At 30.4% G+C, this 16,620-nt stretch overlaps 1 pseudogene; it reads left to right on the top strand.

Moving 5' to 3' along the window:
* The first annotated feature begins 13,248 nt into the window (after positions 1-13,248).
* LOC145563427 (zinc-finger homeodomain protein 2 pseudogene) lies at positions 13,249-14,550 on the top strand (annotated as a pseudogene).
* Positions 14,551-16,620: the final 2,070 nt, after the last annotated feature.

Genomic DNA, 16,620 nt, shown 5'->3' with positions numbered 1-16,620 from the left:
GGGCCAATGAATTTGACTAGAACCCGATATTTGGGGAGCTATCAATCTCATGAACCAATGGATAATTAACCAACTAGGATAACCCAATAGTTTTTTCTCAATCAATCTTACTATCATGAACATTGTTTTTTGCACTGATTATCAACTTAAAGATATTAATTAATCAATTTCAAAGATATTAATTTACATATATATAATACAATTTTCTGTAATTTAATAGTTTAAATATGAGTAGGTTTTGCATCTACAAGTTCATCCGGATTCTCTTGAAATTGATATATTGTTGACATGAAGAGCCTAAAGGGCATACATACGGAGGGAGTTTGATCTTATATTTGATAAAAAATAAAAAATAAAATAAATAAAGACTTGGTCAACTAATTCAGTTAGTTAATTTGACCTCATGGGGTTTGAAATTAAGCATAAGAGCTCTATGTATTACATGAATTCGTTATAATACACGTAACTAACAAATTTTGGATTGTTCTTTTTTTTACTAAGTTATATGTTTTGTCTTATATCTCTACTATCATGCTCCAACACGAGATTAAGTCCTATATACTACGTACAAGTATAATTCATTTGATTGTTTCATTGTTTGGTTTGTTTCGCCCCGTAGCTTAGTGAGTTACTTCACCTATTTTCTTATAAATACACAACTAGTGTGTAATGGAGACCGCGATGAGTAAGTCTCTGTAACTAGGTACAACTACACCATGTGAGATACTACGTAGTGAGTGTCACTTGTACTATCTTTTTATTAGAGAAGGAATTTAGATGAATGTGGTACGAGTAATAGTTTGTTTTGCAATAGTCTTGGTAAATAGAATTGACATCTGCCGTCTTGAGGTAGGCCGGTTGGGGGGGTCATATATATAATATACTACAAAAATTCGATAATGCTGTTAATCAAAACAGTCATTTTCATAAATCCAATCATAATCACATATTATGTCTAATCACTGAATCTAACTATCTAAGTTCTAAATAATTAGTTACACCAAAATTAACACAAAAAAGGAAAATAATTATAAAGACCAAAGACTTAATTCATCTTCGTGCTGCCTTTATCTTGATTAATATTCCCTGCCGACAGTGGATTACTTAACTAATAAGCATGATTTGTGACTTAGTTAACATTTTAGATTCTAACAATGATTTTACCATAGTGTTTAGGTACGTTTTTTTCGGATTAATTTCATCATTATGTTTGAATGTTATATTGTCATATTATTGGTTTAAGCTCTTCAAATGATTTGTGTCCCCCCAATAATGTTAATTTCATTTCTTCAACCAACTAAACATAGTTATGGATGGCTTTCAAGTTTCATTGTATCAATCCTGTTGCACGTGTACAAAACTGTTAGTGGTACCTCTTAAGTTGATTTTTCATGGATTTTGAAGAAGCAATAAATTACAAGTAATATATTTGCTATGATCTTAATTTTAGAATGATAAACTATGTGCCATGTATTTATTTTAAGGAGTGAAAGTGTACTATTGTGCAAATGTTCTAATTTCCTAAAACTATCTTTCAATATGTTGTAACGGATGTAAGAAAGATTAACAATGAGCATTAAAGAGCATACACAAATTTATGTAATGTAGTTTACTTACAATATATCAAATATGTTCACTTATAGGAAAGATAAAGTTTTTAATAATCTTACTATTATACACGGAATATAAATAAATTTAGGCTAGGCTAAAGAGGAAGTTAATTTACTACGGAGCATTATCTAGATAGAGATCCTATTATTACTAAACAAATTCAAGACATATTAGAACACAATACATAAAAGGAAATTTCTGTTATTATGAATATTATCATTGTTTACTACTCAATGAAACTAATTTAGCATAGTGATGGACAATGACATTTTCATCACATTTATTGAAAGAAAACAAACCAAAGAGTTTACTCGTATAAGAGTTATACACTTATACCTATGACTACTAACATGATTTAAGTCTTCTAATCAAGCAAGACAAGACTAAACTAAAAAAGACGCAAGCCAAATTTGACCAAACCAGAGTAATTCAAATTCGACTAGATCTATTCATTAGTCTATGAAAAACTCTTAATGTACCATATATAATCACTTTAATTCACATGTAGAGAACATACTCTATTAAGTAAGGAGTATATTATAATTGACAAAATAAATGTTAAAAACCTTTCTACTAAAAGAAGACACAATCATAAATAAACTACATTTCACTTTAACAAACAAAAGGTACAGAAAAATGATGATACACTACTCGACATTCATGTGCATGCTATACAAGATTACATAATGGCCTCATCAGTGTAATTATTCAATAGCCTTGTACTATAAGCGAACCCTAGGAAGACCATGTCAATCTTTATATTATGATCAACTAATTTCCAAATATGGCTCAAACATATAGAGTATGATACAAATAACCTTTTGTATTGATTGCTTTGATGTTCAAAAATAGCATATTAATTTAAGTAATTCTTTTATGTTCTTAGGCCGCAGAAATGTAAATAATATTAATAACAATAATAGTTATAATAATGATAATAACCCCTCCTCTCATGAAAGTTTGAGCACTTAAAATTTACGCAGTTTTTATCACACATTTTTTTTTTTACTATTAATTAATACTCTCTCCGTTCTTTTTTCAAATGCATTACTTTGATTTTTGCACTATTCACATACCATTGTTGACTTAATTTTTTCAACTTTACAAAATAAACAATTGTTATTATATAATATATCACTAAAATTCGTCATAATGTCTAGTTTCATAATATAATTTTGTTATAATTTTTACTGATTAACAATTAAAGATATTAATGGTCTCAGCAAGTGTGTCAATCAAATTGATGCAAATAAAAAAAATAGAGGGAGTTTTTCAGTTATGTATAAGTCAAAATTATAAAAAGTTGGTATTTTAAAAAAATTATACTGATACGAATCTAATAAGATTCCACATACTTTGTACACTTCAATTCTTTTGTATAAATCATAAAATATGAATAAAGTTATTTAATTTTGACTATGTAAATAGTAAGTGAGCTGAACTTTCATAATCGAATGTAGTAATATTGTAATAATAATATATAATATTTAAAGGTTTTCACTAGCAATGACCCTACACCTACCAATAGAGACATTGATAGGGCATCGATTAATTTATTTTATTTTTCCTACCCTTTTTGATTTATGGTAATATGGTTGGATTTGTGTACTAATATTAATCATTGCTTTATTGAATCAAAATAAGGAGAATCCAATTATTCCATAGCTTATAAAGCGCAATTAAATTAACGTCCCCCACCCACAAATCCTTTTAAAAAAAACCCAAAAACTTGTAGTTGCACGCGTGAATGTCTTTTCAACGGATCATACCCTAGATTTTCGTCGTAATGTTTACCTCAAGTGAAGTAGTGATTGTTTCGCTTTTGTCCAAAGTTCATCTCAATTTTGAGTAATTCCTTGAGTATCCTTTTTCAATAACAACGTTAGCACTGGTGTAATACACGTATCAAAATGAATAATTGTTATTGTAACTCATTGCTATAAATATGTAAACCAATCAAGGAAAAGTGAAAATTTGGGCTATGCATGGGAGTGTTTTTGCCTTTAGAGAGGAATTTAGTGATTTTTATATATATCCGGCCGATGCAAGGTATTAAATGAGCAAAAGATAATCTTATGTGTATATTATACCCGAGTGTATATAATAATTTTTAGAGAGAGATAGCGAGTAAGAGATTTATCAAATATTATTGAGTCTATAAAGTGAAATTGTAATTAATAATACGAATATATTGTCGTAGAAGAAATAAAGTAAAAGTGAATAAAACTAGAAAAAAAAATGAAAACAGAAAGTAAATACTTCCTCTGTTTTTTTTAGTTGACACCTTTCTATTATCACACTTGTCAACGCATGTTTTTAACGCTTAATAACTTCAATTATCAACATTGTAAAATTATAAAAAAAAAATTAATAAAAAAAAGTAATAAAAAAAAGTGGATATTAATAAAACAAGATCTCTGATTATATTTTATCATATGTATAAATCACAAAAGTGAGTCAAAGCGTAGTTGTGAATAGTGTAAAAGTCAAACGGTGTCAACTAAAAAAAACGAAGGAAGTAGAATTTAAGAAAATGGAAGAAGTAGAAAAGTTATACTTCCTATAATAATAAAACAAAAGTTGGAACCTCTACTAAATATAAAGAAGAGAAAGGATTACTACCAACATACAAGTCTAAAGTAACTTATCATATCACTAATTAATTAGTTTTACAATAGGACTTTATTGATGAATTGTACATGATTAGCTAGATTAGACTCTCATCTATTGTAGACTTTCATGTTACATCCATTAAAGATTTAGTATATTTTCATACAAGTTAAGATTTTTGGGACTTCATAAGTCCCATTATATTAATAGAGGTTCCATGAAGTGAGATACATATCTACAAGGAATTTTTGCGTTTGAAGGGAGTAAGAAATCCAACAGTGTTGACCAACAACGATATATTCATGAAGGGGTCACTTGATCTCATGCTGAAAGTTGGTCCTGCTAATAATGCTGTGACATTTTAGTATTAATACTGATAGAATATATAAAACCTTCAACTTTAACCATAAATTTAAACTTTTAGTTGAGAAAATCCTTTAATATTGCCTCAAGAGCCAACATAACAAGAAAATCACGAGTTCAAATCTCATTCACCCTTGCTATCAAGTGACATATTTTGTGATAGGTATGAATAGATCTATGCTATATCCACATTTCAAACCTAAATGACTCTCATATAAGGGTACATGACTTAGTACTCTATATAAAACATTTTAGGGAATGTTTAGAATAATTAACATTTTCACATCATTGTGGATGATGAAAAGTTAAATGAATTTGTATGCGATCAAACTTTCATTCTAATATGGGCCTACATCTTAGGCCATCTACTATAATTGAATTGTTTAAGAAATTTCTTTACTTGATAAAAAGAACACCCAAAATTTAAGTGTACGGTGAATAAAAGGAAAATAATAAATAAAGACATGTAGATGAGTAAAAAAAAGGGGTGAAATACTGCGTATAACATTTTTTTTAAAAAAAAATATTGATGCATGAAAAGATATGTTTCAAGGTTATAGACCTACAGCAATAATAAAAACTCTAGAAAATTCAAAGTAGGATAGCATTATAATTCGACATCATCTAAACTTTTACTGTTCTACATAATAAGCCTCTTCATTTCTTCAATAAGGTCATTATAATGCTACTTCGTACTAGCTACTTCTAGGATGGATTGTTTAAAAAAAAAAAAAGAAATTGAAAACATCGTAGTAAGAGCATGAGCAACTATGTCCTCGTCCTCATAACAACTCTCCCAACAAGCAAGATCCCCTAAATTCACAAAAAAAAAAAAAAAAAAAAAAAAAAAAAAAATGCATCGATGATGAGGATTTAAGGGCTCATTGTGGGTGCTCTAATAGAGTTGAAAATGTTGCAAAATAATGGTTATAAATTTCTATTTTGATCAATTTTAAAATAGAAGGTTATTACTAGTATTTTTTTCATGATATTAAGGGCTTGTTCAAATTGACTGAATTGAGCTGAACTGAACTGAACTTATTATAGCTGAATTGAACTGAACTGAATATTTTATGAAAAAAGGAAATTAAGAACTAAACTGAACTGAATTGAACTTATTGGAGCTGAATTGAGCTGAACTGAACTAAACTAAACTGAATTGAACTGAAAATAATTTGAAGAGAACAGGCCCTAAACATGTGTTTCACATTATTATATTCATTACCTTAATATATACTTTTGATTTCTTTCAAGATTTCGGGCTTGTTTGGTAAATGGCTTTTCATTCGCTTTCTGATTGGCTTTTGGCTTTTTCATTTGGTCAAACATCCAAAATTTGTGTTTGGTAAATGGCTTTTTCGGCCAGCTAAAAAGCTGGCTTTTAAGTCAAAATGAAAAAGCTACTTGGAGTAGCTTTTTGCTTTTGACTACCTAAGTTACTAATAACATCCAACAGCCAATTTTACCAAACATGTTTTTAGACTAATAAAAAGTCAAACAACCAACAAAAAAACCAATACAAACAGTCAGTCAAACCAGCCAATTAAACTAACCGACGGCCAACAGCCAATTGCTAAACAAGACCTTCACCTTTTTTCTATTATTTTCCAATCATTTCTTTGATTTTAATAAAAAGTGAAGTGTAATCATAAATTTAAAACAGATGAAGTGGTATTTAAGCTATTCCGTAAATCAAAATAAATGTACCATGGCAATTGTAACATTCAAGTTCTTGTTTATAAGTTGAACAATGTTTTGTCTATCAAAGAATCATCTATGAAATAGGGGATGAATGCCTGATAATAAATTAGATGTGATTGATTTTTGAAAGTGATTAGATCAACAGAATTGACTTGAAAACTCAAGACAATGCTTATAGTAATGTACAATGACTAATTCACTACAAAAATTTGTTCTCTCTATATAAAAATTTGAATATACGTTAATGTATTAATGTATTATGTCGTGTTTCAAGCTCTTTTTCAATAGACTCATATTAAAACTTTAACGAAACTTAATTATGTTACTCGTAGAATGTTAGATCGGTTAATAAAAACACCCTTATCTAATGGACTCACCTCCAGTACCCTAAATAAATGTAAGATTAAAATATGAGGGGTAGAGTAAACTTACGCGTAAAAGGCAAGGCTTGCGAAAGAGAAAAAGTTTATGACATTAAAAGTTTAATATAATTAAGAAAATGGAATTAAAATAAAAAAGATGACCTCATTTAACCAAAATCAGTACCCTCTTAGCCTGCAGGCAGGGAATGGGCATGCATAAGATCAAATGCGCAACGACAAAGTTTAAAACAAAATCATATCAATTTTTAATTTTATTATTTGACAGATCATTTCAGGATGAGAGATAATACAGTACTTTTCTATTCATAATATGCACTCTGAATACTACTGTAACAAGCATTATTTAGTGTCAGCCCTAATTTGGAAATTTCCATTTCTTTATTTAACTTTCTTTGGAGTAGTTTATACTTCAAGGCCACACCATAGTCAACTTTGTTATGGTTTTTGCATCATCACTTTTATTTAACTTTTTATTTTGTCTAAATTTAATACGGATTACAAGTAAGATCAGATAAGTTATGATTGTTGTACACTTAGCTCAATTTACACTTATAATAATTTTCAATAAGTTACGACAAGTCAAATTTAGATTACTATACAATAAGCCTAGTTAACTAGTATGAGACTTCAATACGACCCAACAAAACGAAATTATTAGTCTCTCTCATTTGTCTGTTTTCAATTTTCACCCTGAAATAATTTCGATAATTGACAATATTCCGTAAAATGAAATTCTTCAAAAAAGGAGTATCAAGTATTTCTTAGGGAGGGAAACAATTAAATAAAGAGGTGCTAGTAATAAGTTGCAAAATGATGGACATGAAACAAAAAAATTGGAAAAAAAAAAATTGAAGATTGAATCATGGAATATTTCTTAGTCTTAATTAATTATGAAGAAGAGAAAACAGAGGTGTTGGTGGTTAAGGAAATGTCAGACACACATGCACACATACATATATACTCCGTATTATATACTTGTACATATTACATACACTCTTCTTCTTCTCTAATTTTCTCTCTCCTCCTCATTTGCGCAGAGTAGCAGCTACTGCAGCTGTTTTGATAATTACGTCCCTAATCTTATTTACCCTTCTCTTCTCTTCTTCAATGTGGTCCCCTTGTTTTTTTTTAAAAAAAAAATTTCTACTTTACGGTTTCCTCTGGTTATTTTGTGTATCCTTTCTTTCTTTTACCAATAATCCAACTTTACTTTGCGTGATTCTTTTCTTCTTACTTTTCTACTTTCTTTTTTACTTCTTACCGCATCAACTGTTCAATTGAGTGAATTTTGAATCATCCGATATACTTCCTCTGTTTTTTTATACTTGCAACACATCTTTTATCACGCTTATTGATGAGGTAATTAAATTAGATAAACGAATAAATTAAGCTATGAAATTTAAACCGTAGCAACTTATCCCTTTGTTCTTATAGGTGTTAAAATTTCGTAAATTAATTTATCCGTTTACCTAGTCTAATATCTTCCTTAACATGCGTACCAAAGGGATGTGTTACAACTAAATAAAAACGGAGGAAGTACAATAAAAGTAGATTAGAGAAAATCATCCATGTTTGTTAAATTAATTGAATTACCTAACGTTACACTCAATTTTGAATCATATATGACTATCGTGTTGCGATGAAATTCTTAAATTGGATTTGGCCAAAATTGGGCAATCCACCTAGTCACGAACTCAAGCTTGATTTGAAAAAACCCTTATTTGAGCAATGTGACTCGAAATTTATACTTGTAGAAATTAACATAAATGATGATACTACACATCCGTCCTTCAAGTAGGCTATAAAAATATTATACTCTGTAATCAAAGTAGGTCCGATAAGCCTAGATAATTTACATTTTACTAAATTTAATTTCTTTTTGTCAAATTAGTTAATTTCTACCTAACTAATAAATTTACTTTAAGTGAATACTACATAATGAATACTATATAAATAATAAGATGATGACAATAAAGCCATAGAGAACGGAGAAGAATTACCTTAAATTGTAAGCTTAATTAAAGAATCTAAGAATTGTTGGTACGTAATTGTGTGGATCGACTCTATTGCAATTAAGTTCATGAGTCACGGGTCTAATCTCACCTTAACCCTCACCTTTTTTGGTCTAGTATTTATAGGTCAGACACTTTAAAAGTGAGGGGAGAAGGGTAAGAGATCCCTACCCTCAAAGTGTTGACCAAACGTACTTATATGACTGTATTTTATAAGCTTTATTTAGAATATGTCACCACTAACTTTATTATTACATGGTCACATGTCACATTTTCATTATAGGCCCTATTCTCTTCACTTTAAAAAAAATAAAAAATTAGTTCAGTAAAATAATTTCAGCTCCATAAAAATATGTAATTTTAAAGAAGAAATATAATAAGGACAGAGTAGAGAATTAGTAAAATAATTTCACTTCAGTTAAATTAATTTCACTTCAGTAAAAGTAATCAGTTCAGTAAAAATAATTTAGTTAAACACAAGTAAGGTGAATAAAATAAGGCCCTAAAATCAAATTTAATTATATTAATGTTTACTCCATCTGATTCAAAATAAACATTTTAGCCTTTTTTACGATTTATATAAACCATTTTGATTAAAGTTTGCGCATTATATATAAGATTAAAAATAATTATGTGGGTGCTTGTATTAATTATTTTATATTTTTTTTAACATTTATTTTAATTATATAAACCATTTTGATTAAAGTTTGCGCATTATATATAAGATTAAAAATAATTATGTGGGTGCTTGTATTAATTTTTATACTTTTTTTTTAACATTTATACTTATTAATGATGAAACATATTTATATTACAAGTTTTATGTTAGCAAATATGTCAATCAAAATGAGACATTTATTTTAATACTAATAGAGAAAATATTATTATCTTTTCTCATCTTCGCTCGGCAACCTATCACTCTAATTCCCGGTCCTTTTTTAGCAAATTTGCCAAGAAATAACCAGCCATAAAAAGGTTGGTTAAACTAAAATTGTGATAATAGGACTTCACTTCATAATAAAATAATATATTGGTCCATTGTAGTAACATTATAGCACTCATGCATATTCCATAATGCAATGGCAAATAGGAACTATACAAAACAGTTAAATGTCTTGATTATAGTCATCAAAAGCATTGGTGACAGATCGTTTTGCAAGGGCAAAAACAAAACTTTATTACTTTCTTCTAGTTTACTCCTCTTCTTTGGACCTTTAATTCCAACCAAAAAGGGGGTGAAAATTGCTAAATTCAAGATATGATTAGACTTGTATCAATTGTTCTTCTCAGACTCAAGGCAACTCATTTCCCCTTCATGTCAGTTCAATCTACACATTTGGTCTTGTCTTATGGTATCATGTAAACAACATGGAACTAGTAATATTTTTGACAATTAAAGGTAATTTTATTAATTAAATATAAATACATTGCCTACTCCAAATCATAAAAATTATTTAAATATAAATATAAATACTTTTGTCTAACAACAAATCTAAATCTCTACCAATACCTATTTATATTTTATATATTATTGTTATATTACACATATATTGTACATATATTGTACAAAGGATGATCCATATAAGTTTGTTTATCATAATTTAGAATATTGAAGTCGCATATTGTTTTGTCATATTTAAATAATTTAATTGTAAAATTCTGACTGTTTATTATGTTAATTTTAAATGACTTTATATGTGGTGTTTGCGCTTATGAAACAAACTAATATTAATATTTACAAAATTATTATTTTATAAATATATTATGACAAATTAATGAGACTGAGTTGGTGGAGTAGTGGCATTGCTCTCTATTATACTTAATTAAACCTCAAGGGAGATTCAGAAAATTATCATTAATACATATTAATCTCATTTTAATTTACTTCATATTTTTAGATCGATGTTCAATATCTTATGTTTAAACTCTATTCTCTTAAATATATATGACAATAAGCAAACAAAAATAATAATGTCAGGTCTGGTGTGATATAATTTGGTCTAATTTTAACGAGAAAGTACATTCCGTAATATGGAGTATGTAATGAATTAAAGGAAACAAAATGCAAGTAACGACTAATAAGAATATTGTGAAGAGAAAAATACCGTAATACATAATTTATGTTTGATACATTTTCACCCATTGTCTTTATTCATTTTTTCTACAATCACCTCAATTTTACTTGCGTTCGCTTAACTTATTAGTATATAAATTGTCGTATTCTAAATAAAACAATCTCAAATTATTCAAATATTCCAGCATAATGTTTTTCTAAAGGAAAAAAAGTTTTATTTCTTTTCTAGAAAAATTGTTTGGATATAAGACAAATTAGTTTTGATAAACTTAATTAAGACAAATTTGATCATTTAGAACTAATGCTCTACTTACCCTCCCTCACAGTAAATGCAATTAATCCTCACATTAACCAGTAAAAGCCGGTAAAATACAATTCCTAATACTGACTACAAATCACTAGGCCTGTTCACGGATCAGAACCGATCCATCGGATGTCTAAATTTGATATCCGAATCCGATCCGAAAATTTCGGATATCCGATATCCGAAATCATTCGGATCGGATATTTCGGATATCCATTATCCGAAAGTATTGAAAACTCAAAATTGCTTATGTCTATCTTATAAACTATCTCATTAATTTTATCGATTTATTATCGTTTAGCCCCGTAGTCTTGTACAATATATTTGAGCATTGTAGTATTTTTTTTTTTTTTGCAAATTAAATTAGCAGCTTCTTTGTTTGGTCATTTATTTAGATTAGGAGCTTCTGGTTCAGAATGGGTGGTAAGCTTCTGGAATATGTGCACCTTCCTCATTTAAAGGAGTGACACTCTAACTCGTCATATCAACAATTTCACCATTGACCTGCAATTATTCACATACAATTACAAAATAAGAATTTGAATTCTCCAACAGAAAACTTAAACTCAAACATCCGCAAAATCAGCAGCTTACCACCCATCCTATCCCTAGAAAGTAGAATCTAACATTTCACAAAGCAATAACTAATTCCAGAAAATAAGAAACAAAAAATAAGCATGATATTCAGAAAATAAGCAATTAAAATCATGGTCAGGAAGGGAAACTATCAAACTAGCAAATCTGAGCTGACAATTAAACTAGTGGAAAAATAAAAACAATAATTTGATAAAAAAAAATTTAACACAAAGAGATAGAAAAAAATCAGATAACAAATCGAAAATTCCATACAAATACTAGTAGATCGAAAATCTAACAAAAAATCGAAATTCCCAACAAAAAGAACGAAATTCAGATAACATAATGAAATTCACAACAAATATTAAGATGTAAAACAATCAAACCACCAAAAACATCAAAACAATAAACTCGAAATACATAATAGAGAGGGCGGAGATTTGTCGAGCAAAGGCGAGTAGATGGAGAAGAGATATCGGCGCAAATCTCGGAAGGAGAAGAGATATCGGTGGCTGGGCGCAACTCTCGGTGGCTATGAAAGGTGCTAAGGTGGGGTGGCGGCCTCCAGTGAACATAGAGAGAGAAGGGAGGAATTTAGGGTTTTACTTTAGTGAGAGATTGAAAGTGAGGGTGTTTGTCTAATTAATATTGTTTTAGAAATATTCAGTTTTTTTTTAAAAAATATCTAATTTCAATACTTACCCTTTAAATTATCGGATATCGGTTCGGATATCCGATATCCGAAAACCGATTTTTTTTCGGATATCGGATATCCGAAAATTTAAAAATCAATATCCGAAATTGTATCCGATATCCGATTTTTCAGATCGGATATCCGATCCGAAATGAAAAATCGGATCAGATATCCTAAAATTCGGATCGGTTGCGGATCGGATTTTCGGATTCTCGGATAGTTTTGTACAGGCCTACAAATCACTCCTCATAATACTTTTTAAAAAAATTATTTAAAATATGTGTTTATAGACTCTTTAGAGCAAGCAACTTTTCCTAGATATAATCAGACAAACCTTCTAAAAATCTATTCAATACAAATTCTTAAATGGAGCTGGTTCACACTAATTTATTGTGAACCACTAATATTAGAGAAATATGATTGTTTTATTAATAAAAAAAAAAGTCACTATAATAAAATGAAGGTCACTATGTTGAAAATAAAAGTCATTTTGGTAATATATAGGCCATAAGAGGTTAATTTTTTTAATGAAATATTTTATAAGGTCAATATAAATAATAAAGGTCACTATGTTAAAATTAGGGTCATAACGTCGTACTTCAAGTTCACAATAGTATTAAACGTTATACAACTTTTATTAAAGGTTACTATGTTAAAAATAAGGTTACTATGTTAAAAATTAGGGTCACTATGTTCAATATAATGTCAGATGCGTGTGTATAAAACTCGGGTCCACAATAATATTATTGTGGACCAGGTCCACAATAATATTATTGTGGACCAGGTCCACACAAGTATTTCTGTCTATTCAATGAAAATAAAAAAGCCCACTTCTCACTCTTAAACTAAGATTTAAACAAATTCACCCCTTTTTATTAAGATAAAATCCCTCATTTCCTTTCCATCTCTCTCACTCTAACCCTCTTCTTTCTCTCTCCTCTCCCCCTCTCCCCCCAACAAAAAAAAACTACAACTTTTAATCACCCAAAACAATTTTTAGTTCAGAAATTAGAATTTGTTAATTTCTGAAACAAAAAAAGAAAAACTAATGATGGAATTCGAGGAAGAGCATGAAGAAGAAGAGGAGGAGGAAGAGGAAGAATCAGAAATGGCGATAACTCCAACTTTCAAGAAACAACACCACCCAACAGCCGCCGTAAGATACAGAGAATGCTTGAAAAATCACGCAATTGGAATCGGCGGTCACGCCGTAGACGGTTGTGGTGAGTTTCTCCCTGCCGGCGCTGAGGGCAGCATCGATGCGTTCCGGTGCGCAGCCTGTAGCTGCCACCGGAACTTCCACCGTAAAGAATACAACAACTCAATCGTACCTCCGCAGCTTGCCATGTACGCTCCTCGGCCTCATCATCATCAGCATCCTCAACAACAGCATCCTCATCAGGTATACCAAATTTATCCTTATAGTCGTAACAACACAGCAGGTGGGTACCTCCACGTGTCGGGTGGACAACGGCCGTTGGCGTTGCCATCTCCGACATCGGGTGGTACCCACAACCACCACCACCAGGAGGAGAGTGGTGGTGGTGGTGGTGGAGATCAAGGGATGGGTGGTGGTGGGAATGGGAATGTAACAACACGTGTCGGCGGAGGGGGTACAATGATGGATATAAGTGGAGGTAGTACGATGTTGTCGGGAGGAAGTAATACTACTAGTTCGGGGAAGAAGAGGTTTAGGACTAAGTTTACACCTGAACAAAAGGATAAGATGTTGGAATTAGCTGAGCGACTTGGTTGGAGAATTCAAAAGCAAGATGAAGAATTAGTGCATCAATTTTGCAATGAAACTGGGATTAAACGTCATGTTCTTAAGGTTTGGATGCATAATAACAAACTTACTCTTGGTAAGAAAACCCTAATTACTACTCCCCCTCCCCCTTAAACTTAACAACTCTTATTATCTTTGCTATCTTCCTTGTTGCTGTTCTTCTTGTTAAATTACTCGAGCCAGGCGAGGCCGGGTTTTGTATGTGCCCGGCCTCGCTAACTTGCTCTTGTTCTAGTGGTTTATGATTTTATGATCACTCATTTCCTGAAAAAAAGGGATTGGAGTAGGAATTTAAGTAATTAGTTGTTCTAGGTGCTAGCTAGTTGGTAATGTAGCTAGGTTTGTATTGTGTAATATGTTGTTGTGTGTTTTTTTTTTTTTTTAATGAAGTAGTAGTGATCTAATCTTTGTTCTTAAACATTAAGGTTCGCAATTTAATTAGTGTATGTGATGGTTGATCATTATCTTGTACTTGAATTCTTCATGAATGTATGTAATTTGCATTAAACAAGCTTTACATTATTATTAATGTTATTATTCTATAATGACGTACTAATAATAATTGTTTGGTACTTATATAACATGGATGATGACCATGTAATTGCATTGTCGTTGTCCAAGTTTTTTTCCTTTGAAATCATGTTTGATTCCATGAATATAAATCTCTCTTCTTTCTATTCAACAATAGGTAGTGACTATATATAGTAGTACTACTATAACAAAGGTATTTATTGCCTTTATTTGTGAGTTCTTCTTATGGGTGTGTAGTGTTGTAGTGTACGTTCTCTCAGTTATTAAAATGGTACTCTTTTGCTGAATCCTTGGTTTTGGTTTCATAATTGAGCATTTTACATTTACTACTAGTCAAGTACTTGGAGAGGGGGGCTGGTTGTTTCATAATCCTGAGGATCCGCAATGTTTTGCTGATCCTAACCATCACAAGTCTCTAAAGTATCCGTTGAAATGTTGGTGTATGACCATAAGACTACAACATAGCGTTACAAGTGTCAAAATAATTAGTTACTATTTCAAACACATTCAGAAACATTGAAAAATGAGATTCGACTGTTTTATTGATCCTCCAGATCAACCAGGATTTACTCTCTCATTAAGTTTCCGTTGAATCATTTGAATTACCACCTCAAGAACGCACCACATTATTACAAGTGTTTGAATAATTACACCCCCCCCCCCCCCCCACCAACACACACAATGTACCATCAAAAATGTGAAATTGAATTGTTTTGTTGATCATCGAGATCAACTAGGATTTACTCTCTGGTTAAGTTTCCTATGAGTCGTTTGACTTAACACTACAAGAATTAATTAGCACACACCAATATTGTTACAAGTATTGTTGGAATCAGCTAGACAACTACCATGTATACATAAAATGCACCACCCGAAATATGTGATTGAATTGTTTTAAGATCAACTAATATTTACCCTTAACTAGAGTGTTGGGTGAAATGTCTAAATTACAATTAATGCTGCTGTCACTAAAACTGAAACTTTTTGTTTTTTTAGCTTGCTATGTCATGGTTTTCACTTGTTATTTTATTTTATTAATTTTGGTAACTACTCGTGGCAGTTATTTCTTCATTTTTATTATGTATATACACTAAGGGCCCGTTCTCTTTGGTTTAAGTTCAGTTCAGTTTAGTTCCTAATTTGATAATTTCCTTCTCTCATAAACAATTCAATTCAGTTCAGCTCAATAAATCAAAATAAACCCTAAGATTATTATGGATAAAAATAATAAAAATGTTCCAACACCAAATAATGCAAGATTTTAGTGGTGCTATGATTGAGCCAGCAGCTCTCTTCTGAGAGTACCTGGGGAATGCAAGTTAAGTGCTTCAATGGCCTTATTGACATTGTCAGCAACTATACTGTTTTCCTTTTTTTTTTTTTAATAAAATATAATACTATTCATACAATATTATTTATATTATACTAGGTAATTATATATTACCATTAGTTTATTCATATGTTTCTGTTACATTTCTCTTGGGAAAGAGGAGCTGTTTTAAGCTGCAACCAACAAGCAACATTTTTATATATTCACCACTAATCCAAATGTACGTACTGTTTTTTTGTTCATCTTCGAGAAGGTCGATAGATCCGAAGCTTTAATTTTTTAACATAATGCTTCTATTCGAAATCTCGTGTTTAAACAATACATGTCGGCAATTAATAAGCGTAATCCCCAAATAAGGGTAGAAGAAGTAGAACTAAAGACTTGAGATCGAATCCTGTCTATAAACTCAGTTGGCGCATTGCTGTAATAAACGGAGGAAAAACGTACGAGTGCTACGGAACAAGAGGTGTGTCACCCAGACACCAACATTTATAAAAATCCAAACAGCAATCCATCAACTTGAAAAAAGATTCACTTTTCTTTCATACATAAATTCCCAGCAATAAAAACATCTATCTATATCATTGATAATAATTCTGGCAGCTTTACCTATCTTTGCCGTTGCCTTGTTAAATTCGACAATTT

Source organism: Chenopodium album, chromosome 10 (genome assembly GCF_948465745.1).
Source record: "Chenopodium album chromosome 10, dcCheAlbu1.1, whole genome shotgun sequence".
In the NCBI taxonomy this organism is placed as follows: domain Eukaryota; kingdom Viridiplantae; phylum Streptophyta; class Magnoliopsida; order Caryophyllales; family Amaranthaceae; genus Chenopodium; species Chenopodium album.
This window is presented reverse-complemented; position numbering and strand designations above follow the sequence as displayed.